Source organism: Camelus ferus, chromosome X (assembly GCF_009834535.1).
Source record: "Camelus ferus isolate YT-003-E chromosome X, BCGSAC_Cfer_1.0, whole genome shotgun sequence".
Taxonomy (NCBI): domain Eukaryota; kingdom Metazoa; phylum Chordata; class Mammalia; order Artiodactyla; family Camelidae; genus Camelus; species Camelus ferus.
The window spans coordinates 76,012,714-76,017,835 of NC_045732.1; the positions used below are offsets into that span (position 1 = coordinate 76,012,714).

Sequence of the window (5,122 nt, forward strand, 5' to 3'; positions counted from 1 at the left end):
GAGCATGAGCTATCGCTTCTCAGCCTTTTGGCTAAGATAAAGTATGTTAAGAGTATGAGCTGGGTCTTATTTATCTCTGTAGCTCAGCGCGTATCCCAAAGCCTTAAATGTAACAGCATTCATAAAGGTGGTGAATGAATGATTCAAGTAAATGAGATAAAATCTAGCTAAATTCATAAGTACTTTTCCCTTTTACTCAAATAATCAGTGGAACATTTTTATTGTATTATATATTATGCAACATTTATATATAATAAATATAAATAATATTAAAATGAACATATTTACCCATATCTTCATTAAGAAATAAGATGACATTAATAGAAATGAAGTTCCCTATATATTAGTATCTGAAAAATGGAAAATACTTCACAAATGTGTATATCATCTTGAGCTGGACTCTGTTCATCTTTTCTGTATTGTTCCAATTTTAGTATGTGTGCTGCTGAAGCAAACAGCAGATAATGAGCTTTAGCCTGTATTTTTATGGTTGTCCTGAAGTCCCAAGATGAAGCAAGGAAAGGCTTTATTCTAAACTGCCCTAGTTACATAGCAATGCAATCCTTGGTCAGATTTTTCTAAGAAGCTGTCCTTCTGTAATTTTCCCATGGAATACAAACAGATACAACTTCCGAGAGTCAAAATGATGATAGGAATGCTGTAGAGTGACACTTGCTGAAAAATTCTAAGTGTTCTTTAGATCTTATCCAATTTGTGCTTTTCATGTGTCTGCAAGACAGACAGCAGCTACATTATTACCAAATGAGAAAGCACATAGTTTTTGTCCTGCAAAAGGTCACTAGGTGAATAAATTGTGGGGTGATTAATAGGGCCAAGCTTTTATCTTAAGTCTTAAACTTAGGTTTCCCTCTAGATCCACTTTCCTGAGTTCAAGGTGAAGCATTGACTGTGCAAGGGAACCAATAGCTTCATCATGCTTCTGAACTTCTGTATCTCTTCTGTTCTGAACTTGAGAATAAGCACAAGGACATTCTACATAGGCTCTTATCATATCAAACTCCACTTTCTTGTCCAGTTCAGACTAGAATGAAGGACCCAATGGTCATCTTCCCATTCATCCAACTCTATTTTCATGTGACTAATCTTTTAGTCTGTTTCTGCCCTTCTCAATCCGCATACTCTCTTCATATTTCAACATTCCCATCCTTCCATCTCCTTTCTTTTCTCTTTTCTACCCCTCTTCAAAAACTCAAACTTATCCTGTATTCGCTTTTCTTTTTTTGTCTTTTTTTAAACATTTTTTATTGATTTATAATCATTTTACAATGCTGTGTCAAGTTCCAGTGTAGAGCACAATTTTTCAGTTATACATGAATATATATATATTCATTGTCACATTTTTTTCTCTGTGAGCTACCATAAGATCTTGTGTATATTTCCCTGTGCTATACAGTATAATCTTGTTTATCTATTCTACAATTTTGAAATCCCAGTCTATCCCTTCCCACCCCCCACCCCCTTGGCAACCACAAGTTTATATTCTATGTCTGTGAGTCTGTTTCTGTTTTATATTTATGCTTTGTTTTGTTTGTTTGTTTGTTTAGATTCCACATATGAGTGATCTCATATGGTATTTTTCTTTCTCTTTCTGGCTTACTTCACGTAGAATGACATTCTCCAGGGACATCCATGTTGCTGCAAATGGCGTTATGTTGTCGGTTTTTATGGCTGAGTAGTATTCCATTGTATAAATATACCACTTCTTCTTTAATCCAGTCATCTGTTGATGGACATTTAGGCTGTTTCCATGTCCATATTTCAACATTCCCATCCTTCCATCTCCTTTCTTTTCTCTTTTCTACCCCTCTTCAAAAACTCAAACTTATTCTGTATTCACTTTTCTTTTTATAATTCTGTTTCTCCACTATCCTGTTCTTCTCATTCTGTACTATTCTCAATTTTTCTGTGTTCATTTCCTTTTCTGTCCATCACTCTTCCCGCTAGTTCCTCTTACATTTTCTTACTGCCTTTTAGCCTTCCACATGTCATCATCATTATTTCATCCTTCCAACCACCTCATTCTATACATCTTCTCTTCTGCTTATATCTACATAATTCCATTCTTTCCACAATTGTGTACACTCTCATCTCCTCTTCAAACTCTTCTCTTTTATGCACTATATTACAAGTATATCTCTCTTCTGTCTATTCCTCTATTATGCTCTAGTCTCTTCAAATTCTCCTTCATACATATAACCTCCTCCCCACCTCTTTCTCGGAATTTATATCTTAACATCATGTCCTTTCGTGGAATGTGAGAAGAGGTATCCCTCTTTCTTTACAAGTAAAACTTTCAGTGTAGTTTTGATACCATCCCCTGACCATTTACCACCTAAGAGATCTTAGAAAATGTTGTTACCCACTCTGTGTGTCAGATTCTGCATCTGTAAAGTAGGAATAATAGTATCTATCTTATAAAGTTGTTAATAAAGATTACATAAGTAGAGTGATTAGAAAAGTGCCTACCACATTGTAAGTACTATATTGATGGTAAGTGTTATACTTATTATGCTATTATTGGTGTTATTATTATCAATCACTCATCTTTTTGAAACCCTTTGCTCCTTTGACATATTTGTCAAAATGAGTTAGATTAATATACAGTAACAAACAATCCTAAAATCTCAGTGTCCTAAAACAACGAAGGTTTATTTCTCATTCACACTATTTGTCTATCTCAGGTTGTGGGGAGGGATGCTCTCTTCTATGTCATCTTTAATAAGGGACACAGAATGACAGAGCCAAGACCACCTGGCGTAATGCTAGTCACTGTAGCCAGGGTAGAGGAACATGGAAAATCATGTACTGGCTTTTCAAAGTTTCCAATCCTCACTCAGAAATCACACATGTTATTTCCACTTACATCTGGTTAACCAAAGCAAGTCATTTGTCCATACCTAAATTCAACGCTCTATGAAAGTGAAATACTACCACATACTCAGAGGGAAATGAACTGGAAATATTGGAAGTAGGAGTACTGACTACCACGCTTAGCTTTCAATATACTGCACACTAGTGGTTCTATTAATACCTTCCTTGCTTTTCATTCTTGGTCTCCTTCATAGGTCCCTCTCTCTCCTCTTCTGCCTTAATGATAATGATTGGATCTTGGCATGATTTTCTTCTCACTCTACATACTTTTGTGAAATAATCACATTATTCACATGGTTGTCCCACCATACTGACAATACCAAATTTTACATCTCTTGTTTCTGTCTCTCTCTTGATCTTACAACTCGTATATCCAACTGCTATTAGACTTCTGTCCCTGGATAATCTACAATCTTCTTAAATTTATCTTGTCCAAAATTAACCTTGCAGATTTATTGTATCTAAATTTTTCCTAAATCTTATATGATCTACCCCAGTTCATAACACCATCAACCACTCATTTTACTTGGGTATCTTCTACCTTGACTTTGGCTGTCTTTACTATTTCCTCAGTGTTATCTCCCTTTCTCCATCTTAATCCACTTCTCTGAATTCACCACTCTTCATCTAGATTATTTAAGCTATCTCCTAACCAGCTTCCCTGTTTGCAGTCTTGTTCCCTTCAAATGCATTAATTACATGGTAACTAGGGTGCTATATGTATATAAACTGACCATGTCATTCTCTTTCTTGTAATATACCATTCAAATTCCTGCAGCTGCTCACTTGGTTTTCTCTGCCTGGGATATCCTTCCTCTGTTCCCTTTACTTTCCACCTACAATTTTCTTGACTACATTCTACTTATCTAATAATATAAAAATGAATGCCAATACTAATAATCAGGAACTTACATGTTGCCTCCTTCAGGGACTCTTTGCCCAACTTGACCCAAAAGAATAAATTAGATGACTCTTTTCTATTCTTTCATAATTACCCATAACTTTTTAATTTCAGTTAATTTTTTGTGATTATCTATTAGCCTTTCTCTCCTATTATAGTGTGACTGTCTTAAGGCAAAGATTATATCTGATTAATGTTTGCATACCCAGAATCTAGTCTGGAGCCGTATATGTATTAGGAAGTCAAAACATGTTTGGTGAATAAAGAAATAAATGAATGAATAACGCTAATCTTTATTCCACCCACAGTTTCTCTCCCTCCTGTATCCCTTCCCTTACTTCTCTATGTCTTCTTTCTTCCCACCTTCTGCATACTTTTCTCTAATTTCTCTTGTTTCTTTTAGGATATCCTAATATCTAGCCTTTTTATTTTACTTCATCTTCTCTTTATCATCTCTACTTTTCTACTCTTTTTCTCCCTTCTCATAGTCTTGCTTTCTTCTACCCTCTTCTCCTTGATCAACTGACGTGTGTGTATCTGTGTGTGTGTGTCTGTGTGTGTGTGTATATAAAAGATCTGGGAAGAGATAATAAATAATTATATAACTGACAGCAGAGGAACCAACAAAATCATGAAACAAGAACCAAGAAAGTTTTTTAGTGTCAGGGCAAAGAATTTTACTGAACTGGAAATATGTTCAGAGTTATTTTTTTAAAAGAAAATTTCAAAACCTAAAAACTAATGATAATAACGAGTCATGAGAAACATAAAATTGTGATAGTTTTTATGCTTTGGGAGTAGAAAAGTATGAAATACATTTTTATATATATCTTAAAAGATCTTTTCTCAAGTTGTTTGGGTACTGACTTATATCAAACTCCTCAGCATTCCCAGGCAACATGGCATAAGATATATGTTGCTGTAATCTTGTATATGTATATGTATATGTATACATGTATTTTGTATACACTGTATATGTGTACATTGTATTTTTCATAAAATACCTATCATTATCACACTTGATTCTCACAATTTTGCATCATAGGGATAGTTTGTTGCTGCAGTTAAACCTAGGCTATTCTGACTGTCATAGTATTCATGCCTGTATATATGGTTGTGAGTCTGTGTATTTAACTGTCCTCAACTATGTATATGCCTATGTATTAGTCCACATGTATCTATGGGTATGCATACATTTATACATTGTGAACATATATCTCTTGTGTGTCTGAGAATGTTCTTGTGGCCAACTATTTTTTAATTGAAATATAGTTGATTTACAATATTCTATTTGTTTCAGGAATATATCAACTGATTCATATATATATA

General features: G+C 34.4%; 1 pseudogene; it reads right to left on the reverse strand.

The window, feature by feature from the left end:
• Positions 1-353: 353 nt before the first annotated feature.
• Positions 354-454, reverse strand: LOC116662361 (annotated as a pseudogene).
• Positions 455-5,122: the final 4,668 nt, after the last annotated feature.